Here is a 15,292-nt window from a genome sequence, read left to right as displayed (position 1 = left end):
GTTACTATAGCTTTATATAGTGTAAGTTGAGGTCCAGTATTGTGATGCCTCCAGCATTACTCTTTTTTCTCAGGATTGCTTTGGCTATTCTGGGTCTCTTATTCTTCCAAATGAATTTTACAACTGTTTTTTTCTAGTTCTTTGAATAATATCATTGATATTTTGATGGGAATTGCATTGAATCTGTATAATGCTTTTAGTAGTATAGCCATTTTGACAATATTAATTCTGTCTCTCCATGAACATGGGAGGGGAGGTCTTTCCATTTTCTAAGGTCTTCCTTACTTCCTTTCTTCAGTATTCTGTGGTTTTCATTTTATAGGTTTTTTACCTCCTTGGTTAGGTTTGTTCCTAGATATTTTATTTACTTATTTTTTAAGCTATTGTACATGGAATCGTTTTCCTCATTTTTTTCTCAGTGGACTCATTATTGGTGAATGGAAAAGCAAGTGATTTTGTATGTTGATTTTGTATCCTGCTACTCTGCTGAATTTGTTTATCAGCCCAAGAAAGTTTTCTGGCGGAACCTTTAGGGTTGTCTTAGTATAGAATCATATTATCTGCTAGAAGGGATAGTTTGGATTTTGCCTTTCCTGTTTGTATCCCTTTTTTTTTCTCCTGCCTAATTGCTCTGGCTAGTGTTTCAAGTACTATATTGAAAAGGAGTGGTGAAAGTGGACCTTCTTGTCTTCTTCCTGATGTTAAAGGAAATGCTTTCAGTTTTTCTTCATCCAGTGATGTGGATTAAATCATCATATCTAAAATGTCTTCTAATCTTGTAATCATTATAAAAATATTAAATCATTTTTTTGTCCTAAATCTTCAAAATGTGATGTGTGTTTTACATTTATGGTGCTTCTTATTTGGACAACCATGTTCCAGGCATGCAAGAGACACCGGATGAGCAGATCCTGTGTCGAACAGCATAGTGACAGATCTGAGCCTTGGTACAAAGTGGCTTTTCGTAGCATGGGTGGAATTGTATGAATAACTTCTTTTATCTCGCAACATGTATTGGAGGGTTTCTATGTAAGTACATGAAGATTTTCCTTATTCCCTTTAATGGTTTCAAAGAGCTGGAGCAACTCAAATGCACTGAACTGTTGTCTGTGCCCCTCTGTGCATGTTGTCAGGATGCTTCTGACTGTTCCCCATGGCAGTAGCACAGCCATGAGTGTCATCATATACACTGGTTGAAAGGGAGCATAAGATATCTTGATGGGTCTGCTGTTTGTTGCCTCCGTCTGTTTGGCTGCCGTCACATCGACAGGGCGGGTTGAATAGTGCAGATGGGTTTCTCACTGTCCTGGAGGCAGCTTGCTTTCTGAGGAGGGCTGTCTTTCCAGCTGGCAGATACTGTCTTCCATGGGGTCTAGTTGGTGGAGAAAGCGTAGGAGCGCTCTGCGGTCTCCTACAGGGACCCTAAACCTATCGGATCATTTTCTAAGAGACTGGCTCTGTTCTCTAGTTTCTGGAGCCTTCTTTCTACCCCATGTGTCACCTGTCCCTCTCTGTACTCCCACCCCCTGGGTCATTCGTGGTTGCTAAGGGACATATTTGAACCAGGACCGCTTTTTTCTTCTTGTCTCTTGCAAGTTCATTGCACAACCTTCTGGTTCTCTCTGCTTTTCTTGTTTATGTTTTATTTTTAATTGATAATGATTGTACACATTTATGGGTGCAATGTTTCATCACCTGTGGAATGATCAGATCAGGCTGATTAACATTTCCATCACCTCACATACTTACTTCTCCATGGTGAGAATATTTAAAATCTAGTCTTTTAGCAATTTGGTTGTGTTTCTGATTGACAGGTAGTAACTGTAGGTGCTTATAGGGCCCAGTGCCATGCTTCAGTTCTGTGTAAATTGCAGAAAGGGTCAATTGAGGTGGTTAAGATACCCATCACCTCAGCTACTTACCACGTTTTTATGGTAAAATGTTAAGAACTTGCTCTTTTAGCACATTATTGACCAGTCGCCACCTAGTGTAGTAGATCTGTAACACTCACCTCTCAGCCCAAGACTTTGCTTCCTTGGCAACATCTCTCATTCCCATCCCCTCCTTTGCTTATTCCTCTTCCAAGGAGCCAAAGAAGTCTCTCTTGTACCAGAATGGAAATGACTGAAGATGTCAAAAGAGCATGCCAAGATACATTTACCTGTGTTACAGTTTGGTGTAAGGTAATGAGCATTTGAAGGTAAATCACATTTCTATGATGTGGTAGAGTGTTTTGTGATTTTTTATTTTTATTTTTTTGTGATTTAAAAAAGTTTCATAGCTCTCTTTTAGTCTAGGCATGAAAATATGTACACATAATGATTTTATTTGCTTTCACCGAATGGTCTTTATATACATAAGAATAAATCATGTATCTATTAAGAATTTCTATGTATTAATACTTCATATTGTCAACCCAAAGTTTGTTTGGGATGATCAGAGCCGCACCTTGGAGTCACAGTTTCATGCAGGTTGAAGTTACTTTGGGTTTACAGACTCAGACCAGCTCACAGGCAAAACCGCAAGCTGGGAGGGGATTGCTTCAGCTGTCAGGAGTTAGAGCAGAGCAGGCAGGGTATCAAGCTGTCCTTCAGGAAAGAAGGTACAAGGCGATCTTGGGGGAAAGAGGAATCCAGGGACAGATGCCCAGGGACTGTCTGTAGGCCTGGGTGTTCCTCTCGAGCAGAAACCGTAGCTCTCACATGTGAGCCGCAGGGTGCGGTGGGTGTGGGCCCACTGGGGTTCAGCATGTGCTGGGGAAGTGTGCACAGCTTTGCAGAGTCAGTGTTCTTGAGGAAAATGCCGTGGACCCAGACCCTTTTGGCCTAGAGCTTTGGGTACTTTAACCTGCATCTGTTCTATTTCAATTTTCCACAGTTGTTATCATTCAGTGCTATGTTGCTTGATCCAGTGGATCTGATAACACCAAGTTTATAAGCACATTGAATTAGATATTAAATTATGTGTTCACGTTTTTTGCTTATGTTTTTTCTATGATGTATTGTTAATGTTTTTTTTTTAAACTATTTCTTGAATGTTAATTAATAACAAGGCTTGATTCTTAATCATTCTCTTAGAAGGGTAGAGAACTTCAATGAAAACAATTGATATCACCTTGGGTTTTAAAAATATTTTAATTGCTTAACAATGAGAACAAAGAATGAAAATGCAAAAGCATTCACAGGTGCATTGCAGCTGTGATTGAGACCTCTGCTGGGGGTCTAGTGTTCCCAGCCTTCTTAGGAATTGTTGCCAACTGCAACATGAGGTCACCAGGGACTGAAGATTGCAGAGCTTCTGGAGAGAGCACAAAGGGAAGGGTCATCATGTGACTCTGTCATGGCCTGACACTCACCTGGCACAGGAGCTCAGCCCACTTGGAGCCACACAAGACGATCACTCAGGCCTGGTGCAGTGCACGCCTGTGATCCCAACTGCTCGGGAAGCTGAAGCCAGGCCTGGAGGAGTGCAATTTCTAGGCCAGCCTCAGCTACTTAGAAAGACCCTGTCTCAAATGGTAAAAAGGGCTGGCAATGTGGCTAGGGGTAGAGCACCCCTGGATTCAATTCCCAGTACAAAAAAAGAAAGCACACAAACATACATAGTCTGTCTAAAGGCCCACGGGACTGTTGCTATGGGGATCACAATTGCATTTCTTGACATAAGTTTGTTAGAATTTTCTGCAACAACAGTGATTTAACTTAAGATTTTTGCTATAATTTCTGCTTCTCTTGTTAAAAGGGAAAATTGAATGCCTTTAGTAGACAAAATGATATCATTCAAGGACAGAGGAAGGTCTGGGTCCTGCTTTTGGGGACGCACAGGTCTAATAACTGGTGTGTCTTGATAGGGCTCTAGCTCAGATTTCCCTTTCAAGCCATGTACTTCAAACTGTGGGTGGAGTTGATGGTAAGTATTTGGCTGCACTAAACTCTCAATTATTCTTGAACACCTAAATTTTATAATAGTAGGATACTGTGTCATTTCATAAAAGCCAATATTTTTAAACACCCTCAATTATTTGTCAATCTGAATGTACCAATTAATTTTAATATTTGATTTTTAAAATTTTTTGATAAGTTATTAAGAATAGAGAAACAAATGTAGGTTAAATCAGCCTGGTGGAAAATTCTGATCGGCATGTGCCGAAGGCATTGAAGTACAGTGTGTGTGTCAGGGTGATGGAGGATCCCACCTCCCATCCTCCAAAGCCAGTTTCATTGGAGTCAGTCTCTGTGGACGACTCTGCCTTGTGGTGTTGTTTGCATTGTTCTAATTTACAGGAATTTATTGTCTGCCAATCCCATTCCTGCCTTAGAGCACTTTAAGATACAGGATGGTGGCAGAGGCCCCGTCTCTGTTACAGTCTTCTACAGTGTCTGCTGTGCTGTCAGGTGACAAGGAATTAGGTGCCCACCCAGACATCATTGCACACACCCGGCCTGAGGCAAGAGAAATTTAGGTTAGGATAAACTAAATTAGGTTAGGAGAATTAAAAACATGCTCATATTTCTTTCACTTGTCTTGGTTTAGCCTGTTTTTTTCCACGTTTTAAGAAGTAATCCCAGAATATCACATACAGGGGAAAATGTCAATATTGACGGTTTTTCAAATTTTCAAAGTTTCTGAGTTTGCAAAAGGGCAGTTGTAGTTTTCCTGTGGTTGTGGATATGCAAAGGACTTATTCCCTATCTATCTTCATACAGCAGTCTTGGAGTGGAGATGCTCACACTTCAGTGGTCACGGGATTTGCAGAGTCCACACCAGGTGTTATGAGGACTTCGGTCTCTAGATCTTAATTTCATATGTGCTTCTTCCTAAGTATGTTCATTGGTGACTCAGTGGGGCTGAGCACTGCATTTCTTCTGTGCCCTGCTCTCTGCCCCTCCCTGGGGGATTGCACTTGTCTCGCCTCCATGGTCTGGCTGGGCACAGCCCTGGAGGGCAGTCTGAAGTGGGCCTTGCTCTTCAGAGTCTATATGATGAAAAGCCAAAGCTTACTTTTGGCTTTAAATTTCTTGTTTTCCATTTACTTGAAAGAGAATATCATAGAGTTATCAGCTAACCAGTAGAAGTAGTTCTTGGTGGAAATTACTGGGAGATTCCTGAAGGGGTTCCAGGAGTTGAGGGTCATCACCAAGACAGAACCTTGTATTGCCAGCCATGTGCTAACACAGCCAAGTCTCACAGGATAATAGAGGCAGTCCCAGACCCTCAGCCCCGTTTCCTTCCACTGCAGTGTTTAGCCATGAGTGCCTAAATGATCCAGAGAAGTCCTTGTCCATCTCACTAAGGCATGTCTTTTTAATTTACCTTTAATGGTAATAGTTAATATTCATCAAAATTTATAATACATTTCAGTTTTAGGGTCACCTCTAAGATTAACCATGATTTAGTCAAGGAGAAATTTTATGTATTAGAACCTTAGTCACAGAAAATCAAGAAACACATTTTTACTTTTTATTTTTTATAAGAATTAGGCTCACTAATGGCCATAGTTCTTTTTTTTAAATTGTAGATGGACACACTGCCTTTATCTATCTTTCTTTCTTTCTGTCTGTCTGTCTGTCTGTCTATCTATCTATCTATCTATGGTGCTGAGGATCAAACCCAGTGCTGCACATGTGCTAGGCAAGCACTCCACAGCTGAACTATAGCCCTAGCACCACATTTTTACTTTTATTGTATGGCCATGTGTGTGTATAAGAAGAGGGAGAGGTCCCTTCAGCCTTAGAATACTGCTCTACAGGGAGAGATGGAAAGAAAATAAGAGTTTCATGACAAAAATGAACAGTGAGACATTCTGGGGGTATCTAAGATATACACATGCATGTTTTTTAAATGGGTGATGGTTGGTATCCAATTGATATGGTGTTTATACTCCAGCTGGGATATTCAGAAGGATGGCATAACGGTTCTATCTCAAACTGTCAAATGAATCTCCTATGATATTTCATGGAGAATATTAGATTTCAACTGAAATCATGCAAGGACACATGTAGTAGTTTTCCTAAATCCTATAAAAACCCATGGAAAATCGTCTTTGAAGACCAGTTCTGTCTCTGTACCTCCTTTTCTAAACACGAGGTGATGGTCCATGTGGGGAAGGAACAGTAATCCTGGGGTTTGGAAACTTGACCTGTTCACATCAGTGGGGAGTTGAAGTGGGTCTCCTGATTACCTTGGCGTCCTTGGTGTGGGTCAGTCACTTGCCTTGCAGGGATCCCACGTCCTCCCCCTGCAGCCTGCCTCTGCGGCAGCCTCAGGACCCTCTCTCCTGCATGTACCCACCTCCTCCCTGCAGGCCTCACTAATCCAGCAGTGAGTGCACCGGGTGATGGGTGTCTGGTGGCCCTGAACACCTTGCTGTAATCCTCCTTTGAGGAGAGTGTCAAGAGAAATGGCCCTAGCCAGAGCTTGCTGGCTCCTGTTCTGAGAGACCAACCTGCTCTTGAGCTTTGTTGCCTGGTGGGGGGTGGCCAGGGACGTCCTCCCACTTGCTAGTCCTCTTTTAGCTCCCTGCTCCTCCAGCTTCTCTGTTCATCCTTGGCCTGGAGGAGTGCGCCCTGGTCCCTCCTGCTCTGGGGGTGGTTCCATTTGGTGCCTGAGCTGGCTTAGGTGGAGTACTGCCAGCAGCAGGTGCCCTGCCAGCGCCTGCTTCCCCACCACTGCCTCCCCTCAGACCTGCGTTCTCCAGGAGAGCTGTGGTTCTCCTCCACTCTTGAAGGAATGATCTTGAGAAAGAGCTAGCTTAGATTTAGGGACCAGGATGCTTTGTGAAGGCTTTTCCTCCTCATGCAACATACATGGGAAAAGAGCAGCATCCGGTACACACATGTGGAGGTTCTGCACGTGTAATTGTGAGTGCAAGGCCATAGCAGGTGAGTGCCACCCTGGCCCCATGGGGCAACATTCATCCAAAAATGAATGTGCCCTGCCAACAATTCTGCAAACGTGTGGCATCTCAATAATGCATGTGAAAGATGCAAGACAAGTCACTGCTGTGGTTGGATGGAAAAGGAGATCCTTGTTCATAACTTTCTCAAGTGGACGAGTAAAGGGATCTGTTCTGGAAGGTGGAGATGGTCCAAGAGATCCTTGTCACATCTGAGGGGGATGAGTGTAGGCTCCTGCTCTGGAGGACAGAGGTGGTCCAAGAGGTCCTTGTCACATCTTATCAGAGGTGGATGATTATAGGGTTCTGCTCTGGAGGGCAGAGGTGTCCAGCGGATCCTCATTCACAGTTTATCCAGAATGGATGAGTGGGTTTCTGCTCTGGAGGGCAGTGGTAGCCAAGGAAGTCCCTGGGCATAGCTTCTCAGAAGTGAATGGAGTTTTCTATCTGAGTAGTGTTGGATCGTCTGTGCCTCTTTTCCCAGTATTTGTGTGCATATGTACAGTACTGGGAATTGCACCAAGGGGCACACTCTTTCCATACCCCCAAGTCCTTTCTGGGTTTGATGAGTGGTCTCACTAATTTCCCCAGGGAAGCCTTGTACTTTGATTCTCCTCCTTCAGCCTCCCGAATAGCTGACGTCACACCCTCGGTGTTTATTGGGCCCTCTCTGTGGAGTTAGTATCTGACTCTTCCTTGTGAATGTCTTTGCGTAAGAACACCAGCAATTCCTCCCCTCTGCACCTGCAGGAGGCCGTATTTTGTATCCCTGTCCCTTCTTTGGAGATGTGATTGTTCATGAGTTTGCCCATGTTTGAAAACTGGCCACTTGTTTTCCTCTTTCCCCTTGAAGGTGCCTCCCCACTGGAGACACCTGTCCCTGGATATGTGTTTTGTGGCTGTTTCTTCCCTTCACTCAGAGAGCGATTCTAGATTGTGGATGCCCCCATTTTTTTTTGAATATTTTTAAATTGTCAATGGACCTTTATTTTATTTATTTATATGTGGGGCTGAGAATTGAACCCAGTGCTTCACACATGCTAGGTAAGCACTCTACTACTGAGCCACAACCCCAGCCCAGGTGCCCAAATCTCCAGTAAGAAAATTCTCATTCTCTTTTAGGTAATATCCAAGTCTTCCATATGTCGCCCCAAGTAGAAAAATATCACTTTGCTCAGCAAATGTTTATTATGCTTCTAGAATGTTCCAGTCCTTTGAAAAGTGTGCCATTGGCACATGGAACAGAACCACATGCAGTGCTACATGGAGGCTTGGCAGTGCGGACTACAGACCTGCAGTCTCTCTCCAAAGCCAGTATGTCCCAGTATTGGGGCACCAAAGTATGATCACAGGTCCCTGGGTGGGGACAGGAGTCGAGGGCAGCATCCTAGCATCACTGTGTAATTGCAGTCTTCATTTCTTTGCTTTCTGTTTTCTCCTGTGGGAAGTGAGTAGGAAGGTCAAGGGGTCTGCAGAACAGGTTAATACGTCAGGTATAAAGTGAAGCCTGCTTCCTCTTCTCTTCCCTTCCCAGAGCCAGCAGAGAGTAGGAATTTGAAGGAGAAAAGATCACCCCCAGGATGGAGAGAGACAACCCCTTGGAGGAGTTGGGACTTCCTGGAGAATGAGGAGGTTTTTAGAGGAGGAGGAGGGAAGTGAACACTGGGGCTGGAAGTGCCAGGTGTAGGGGAGGGGTAGAACGTCAGCCTGGGCTGTGGGGACGGAGTAGGTGGCAGCAGTGGTTGGGATGATGTAACCAGGATGAAAAGAAACTAGTTAGGTCTATGTATTTTGAGATTGTTTCCTTTCTCTAGTCCTTGTATGTAGAAATACATTTCTCATGCTTTCTAATTTATGGAAGATATTTCACAAATGCTGAAGCATAAGGATCAAAATGCATGAAAACCTTTATGAGTCATGAAATCAGAAGAGAGGTAAAAATAATTGGCTTTGGTGGTGGACTTATCTGACACCCTGTTTAAAGTGGAATAGGCTTCGAATTGCAAAGAAGTAGTATGTGTCTACACTGACAGGAGCTTGTATTCCATGAAGAAATCTCCTGATTTCTCTCTCTTTTGGGGAAATAAAACTCCATCTGCTAGTTCTCATTTTCACCTTCACTTGACAGGTATTTTGAATTTTTTTTTTTTTTGGTACCAGGGATTGAACTCAGGGGCACTCAACCACTGAGCCACATCCCCAGCCCCCTATTTTGTATTTTCTTTAGAGACAGGGTCTCACTGAGTTGTTTAGCACCTCACTGTTGCTGAGGCGGGCTTTGAACTCACAATTCTCTTGCCTCAGCCTCCTGAGCCGCTGGGATTACAGGTGTGTGCCGCCAAACCCAGCTTGAACCATTTTTTGATACTGATAACATTGGACTTCTAATTGTCTTATTCTTCAATTTTCAAAAGACTCTAAGCATGTTGTAGACAATTTGGAAGTATTGGAAGGTAAAGGGAAGAAGTTGGGACTCTACCTGGTGCAACCAGGTAAACAAACATACCACTGCTGGTCCGTTGCTGTTTCCCGAGTGAATAGCCTTCTGCTTCCTCTCCCCGTGACTTGCTTGACTACTAACTACTTAACAGTTTTCCTGGTGCCCAGCTGCCCTCGTCTTCATGTTACTGTCCACTGTCCCATGTTTCCAATTGAAAAACAATCTAAATATTTAAGATTGTTGTCTTGTTGATGTGCAGTTCTCTTCAGCAGTACGAGATGTCCTTCTTTGTCCCTTCTGATTATTTTGGCTTGAAGTCTATCTGATATGAGGATAGAAACCCCTGCTTGTTTATGAGATCTGTGAGAATTAGTTTTTTCCCATCCTTTTACTTTGGGTCTGTGGATGTATTTGCCTATGGGGTGAGTCTCTTGGAGACAGCAAATTGTTGGGTCTTGTTTTTTATTCCAATCTGCCAATCTATGACTTTTGATTGATGAGTTCAGTCATTTACATTTAGTATATTACTGAGAAATGGTTTTTATTCCCTGTCGTTTTGTTTCTGGTTTTTAATTTGAATTAGTTTCTCCTTTGACTGTTCCTTTAGTTAGTTCCTCCCTTTGCTGTTTTTTTCTTTTATTTTTCATTTATTCTTCATGAAATATTTGCTGAGAATGTTCTGTAGTACAGGCTTTCTAGTTTCAAATTCTTGTAACTTTTGTTATCATGGAAGGTTTTTATTTCATCATCAAATCTGAAGGTTAATTTTGCAGAGCATAGTATTCTTAGTTGGCATCCATTTTCTTGCAGAGCTTGTATGTGGTATTCCATGAGCTTCTAGCTTTAAGAATCTGGGTTAAGAAATCAGCTGAGATCTGGATTGGTTCCCTGCAAATTGGTGCAAACACTCTGGAAAGCAGTATGCTGATTCCTTAGAAAATTTGGAATGGAACCACCATTTAACCCAGTTATCTCACTCCTCATTTATACCCAAAAGACTTAAGATCAGCATACTACAGTGACACAGCCACATCAATGTTTATAGCAGTTCAATTCACAATAGCCAAGCTATGGAACAAACCTAGGTGCCGTACAACAGATAAATGGATAAAGAAAATATGGTATATATACACAATGGAATATTACTTAGCTATAAAGAAGAATGAAATGATGGCATTTTCTGGTAAATGGATGGAGCAAGAGGATGTTTCATGCTACGTGAAATAAGCCAGTTCCAAAAAAAACAAAGGCAGAATGTTCTCTGATATGTGGATGCTAACCCACTACAAGGGAGGGGAAGATTAGATGTTTAATGGACTAGACGAAGGAATGAAGGGAAGGGATGCAGGATGGAAGTAGGAAGACGGTAGAATGAATCGGACACAAGTTTTCTATCCTTATATATGAATTCATGTCCAGTGTAACCCACATCATATACAACCACAACAATGTTGGAATAAGTTATTCTCTGTATGTATATATGTCAAAATAAGTTGTCATGTATATCTAGAAAGAATAACTGGAAAAACATTAAACAGGGAGTATGTTTTTAAAAGGATATTTAAATATTCCAGATAATTTATAGACATATTTAAAAATTAAATAAAATAAAAAGATGATTTATAGCCAAATGCTAAATTTCTTTAACCTCAAAATCCCTCTTCTCCTTAGCTACACCTGTAGGTAAGGTTTTGGTGTTTCCCATACCTATATGAGTAGCTGAATAAATGTGAACGTGTTTAAATGAGTGAATGTAGATTTCGATTATCAATAAGCTCCTGCTTTGCATTGTACTCTGAAACTGGTTGTTTTTGCCCTTGATCTGCCAAACAGGTCTTTTTGTTGTTACACATATACATAAAACACCTACTTAACAAAGACGGTTTCCAGCAGGAGATAAGAGAAGAGCAGCAGCAGGACTCCCTTTCCCCTCTCCTGAGCCCAGGTGCTGTGTGGCCGGCGGTGCTGTGGACTCCCAGGTGCTGTGCACACACTGCCTCTGTTCTGAGCCCTGGGAGGAAGCTGTGTGGTCACTGGACCTTACCTCTCGCTGCCTCAGGACGCTCATAACTGTCACCGTCGATGGGACTTGCAGTCCACCCCTGGAAGCCATCAGCCAGTTGGCCCAGCAGAGTCGTCTGGGGCATGTTCTCCCTCGTGTGGAAGCCGGCTCGGGGTCAGACCTCGCGTTTGGCTCCCTGTGTCCTCAGCCCCTGGTGCCACTGTGTCTCTTCGCGTGAGACTTTGTTGTGAGGCCCTGCCTGGACTTTTCTCCATTCCCCTGTGATGGACCTGAGTTGGTTTCTGCTTTGTGCCCCTAAAGCAGGCGGTGTGGAGACGGATCCTTTTACACCCTTGCCTTTGAGTAGGAGAGCTCCTCTTCACAGCGCTTGGTGGGCTTGTGTGGGTGGGCGCGCCTGCAGGCTGTCGGTGGGTCACACGCCTCCCCTTTTGGATTCACCCACCTTGTGTGTTTTCCATTCTGCTGGAAAACGGTCATGCCGTTGTTCTGATTCCAACTCTAGGATCTCTGGGGGTCAAACACACCGTGTGATTTTGTCAGGTATTGCTATGTACATAATAGGCATTATTTCATAAATCACCTTTTAATGTTCTTTTCCCATTTTTATTGTGCTAATATTTATTTTTTCTTACTGAAGGATCTCTCTTTGGCTATTAATGATACCCTTGAATTTTCTTAGTAGCTAAATCAGTGTGCCAATTTTATTTTTCCTTTCTAATACTTACGTTCTATTTTTTATCTTACTTCCTGGTTTAGAACATGCAGCACAGTGTTGAGTACTAAAATTAACCATGGTGTCCTTTCCTTTGACTCGTGAAAACCGTTCTGACATTTCATCACAGCTTGATTGTTTGCCATAGTGTTAAAGGGAACATGCTTTTCTCAAATTAATTTCCCTTTCAGGTTAGTTTACCAATCATTTGAAGTATCAGGAACAGTGTTGGATTGATCAGTGGCTTGTCCAGCACCTGTTTGCACAGGTCTCCCCTCCTCCTGTGATTTTGAGTGGAGCGGCTGCTCTCCTAGGGGGCTCCCTGTTGTAGTGTGGACTGAGCCGGCTCCTGCTGGCCCGTGTCTTACTGAAGGTGTGGCCTTCCTGTTGATGGAGCCTGGTTCTGCTGCCGGCCTTGAGAGCTGCCTCTTGTGCTGCACGCCTCATCACCGCCCTTGCTGAGCGTGAGCGGTCCCCATGGTCATTCCGGTTCACTTGTTCTGTGCCAAGGGTGGATCAGGCTGAGGTCCCTGTTGCTATTTCTCCTTTCATTCTCACCACCAGCTCTCTGTGACTTCCTTGTTACTCTCTTCGCTGCTTTTCATTTGGCTGATGTCTGTCTTCTGGAGAATCTTTTGTTAACATCTGTGGGTGGGCAAGCTTTCAGAATCCTTGGATGTCTAAAAATATGTTATTCCCACATGAAACCGGATTTCACTGAGTGCTCGAGTCTCGATTCATGGCCATTTCCCTTGAAGCCTTGGCCACCTGCAGTCAGCCGGGCCAAGGGCCCAGTCCACTTCTTTGGTCTTTCTCTGGGAGTGCCCGTCCCCTCCTTTCCCTGCCCGACCTGACTTTGCAGAGCTACACCTGGGCCAGGGTTGGTGGGCTGCTGTCTGCGCTCCTCATGCTGCTGGGTCCCGAGGCACCTCAACCTCAGCCTGTCCCTGCCTCTTGGGTCCTGAGAGCATTTCTTCGATTGCTTTCCTTTTCTCTCCTCTGTTCTCTCTGGCTTTCCTTCTGGACTCCTGCTGGGTGGAGCCTGCACTTCTAGGATCCCTTCTTCATGTCTCTCAACCTTTCTGCTTGTCAGAGCTTCACACTCTGTGGGGTTCTGGAAGCATCCCTGGCTGGGCCTCCCCTAGGCTTGCTGCTGTGCCCTGGGGGACTCCACCTGTGCCCTCAGCTCTGCTTTGCTCCTCCGTGAATCCAGGGCTGCACGGGCACAGCTATCCTCGGAGCTCCTTTTGTGTCTCTCTTGTGTTCTGCTGTGGACTGGAGCCCCTCCCCGTGCTGTGCCCTCAGGTGCTGAAGGATCTGCTGGGTGGCCCTGGCTTCTGACGTCCTATTGATCTGGTGATGGAGTGTTATGATTTAGATATGAGGTGTCCCCCAAAACCACATGTCAGGGACGATGCAAGAGTGTTCAGAGGTTAAATGATTAAGTCATGAGAATTGTGACCTAGTCAGTGGATTAATCTGCTGATATGGATCACCTGGGCGGTCACCATAGGCAGGTAGGCTGGCGGAGGTGGGTCCCTGGACACATGTCTTTGGGGTCAGGGGAGCTCTCTCTCTCTCTGTGTCCTATTGTCATGTCCTGAGCTGCTTTGCTGCTCCACACCCTTCCACCACGATGTGCTACCTCATCTGGGCCCAGAGATATGGGGTGAGCCAACCAGGGACTGAACAAACCTCTGAAAGCATGAGCCCTGAATAAACTTTCCCCCCTCGGCATTGTTCTTGTCAGGTGTTTTGGTCACACCCCTGCAGTCAGGTTGCGGTACTGCGGTTGGTTCATTCTGGAGTTACGTGGGTGGTGAACCTCTGTGCTTGGGAGAAGGACAGGGCTGGTGCCTGGGAGCCCGTGGTCAGTAGGTAGCTCTGTGTGTTCAGGGATGCCTCCAGGGCCTGTGGAGGCTCATCAGCCATGGCCAGCAGCACCACACTCTGCTGCTCAGGGCTTATCCAGCCTGGCACCAAGCATCCCAGGCACACCTTGGGGTTGAGCCTGGGGAGGTCACCCGAGAGAAGGGCAGGGCAGCGGCACACTGTCTCGAGAGAGCCCCAGGGAGGTGTGGGGTGCATGTGAAGTGGTGCTGAAAGGACATCTGTTTGCAGCGATGGAGCTTTCGGGGTCCCAGAAGAGAAGGTGAGCTGTGGGAGTGGACCCATGGTCGCTCTGTGCATGTGTATGTAGCATGAGTCCTGATTTTGGGTTACTGACAAGTTTTATCAAGGAAGTGAGTTCATGGACCTGGCTGGTGTAGAGGACAAGCCGTGTCCCCAAGCCTCTGGGAAGTTCACAGCTGCTGCTGACCTCGTCTTCCTCGCTGCCCTTCCTGGGAGAGGGCAGTCGTGGCCCTCCAGCGTCCTTATTGGTCTCTGCTTCCCAGGAACCTTGAAACTCCCAAACTAGTGATTGGATTCTTTCTTGATTTTTGTACTTTTCTTTAAAACATTTTTGAGATTTGGGGCAACAGAGCTAAAGGCACTACCCTGTCACTACCTGGGTGGGGTGCTCCCGATCAGGTTGACCCTTCAGTCCAGGAGAGCCCTCTCCTCAGCCTCGGAGCCCCTGAAGGTCGGCCAGAGAGCTCTTGCAGCACTGCAAGCCTGGTCCTGTGTTCCCCTGCTGAGCATCTCCTCCAGGAGGACGGTGTGACTCCTGTTGGACACAGAAGGCTTTCCGTGGTTCGACCCGCTGCCTGGTCTGCAGCCGGGCACCAGCCGCTGCCCTTGATGGGTGGCTGCTCCCTCCCTCAGAGCTCATGGTGAACATGCTGCTCCTCACCCACCTCCTGCTTGGCCTGTCTTTCAGGGCACCAGTGGAGGATCACTGTGGCTGTCAATCTCCCAACTCCCAAACCCCAGTTCTCTCTGCAGATGCTAACTGGAACATCCAACATCCCCTTTCCTCCGATTTTATTAAGGAGTAATTTTTAAAATGAATAGATATTAGATGTCAGCTCAGTGGGTTCTGACAGTAGTATGTGCCCTTGTAACCAGCACCCAGAGCAAGGTGAAGAAAACCCTACTTCCCAGTGAGCTTCACAGAACCATTCTGGCAACCCTACCCACACCTCAGAACCCTCGACTTTCTGACTTTTGTCACCCAAGAAGAGTTTTATTTATCTTGAAAAAAAAAAAAACCCCACAGGACTCATATAGTATGTATTTTTGATTGCTTCTTTCATCCAGTATGATGTTTTTGAAATTCAT

General features: G+C 45.0%; 1 long non-coding RNA gene across 1 annotated transcript in view; it reads left to right on the top strand.

Annotated features, from left to right (window-relative positions):
* LOC125613242 overlaps positions 1-15,292 on the top strand; it is a 75,614-nt gene that overhangs the window by 43,705 nt on the left and 16,617 nt on the right. The window lies entirely within an intron of this gene.

Source organism: Marmota marmota, unplaced genomic scaffold, assembly GCF_001458135.2.
Source record: "Marmota marmota marmota unplaced genomic scaffold, marMar, whole genome shotgun sequence".
Classification (NCBI taxonomy): domain Eukaryota; kingdom Metazoa; phylum Chordata; class Mammalia; order Rodentia; family Sciuridae; genus Marmota; species Marmota marmota.
This window is presented reverse-complemented; position numbering and strand designations above follow the sequence as displayed.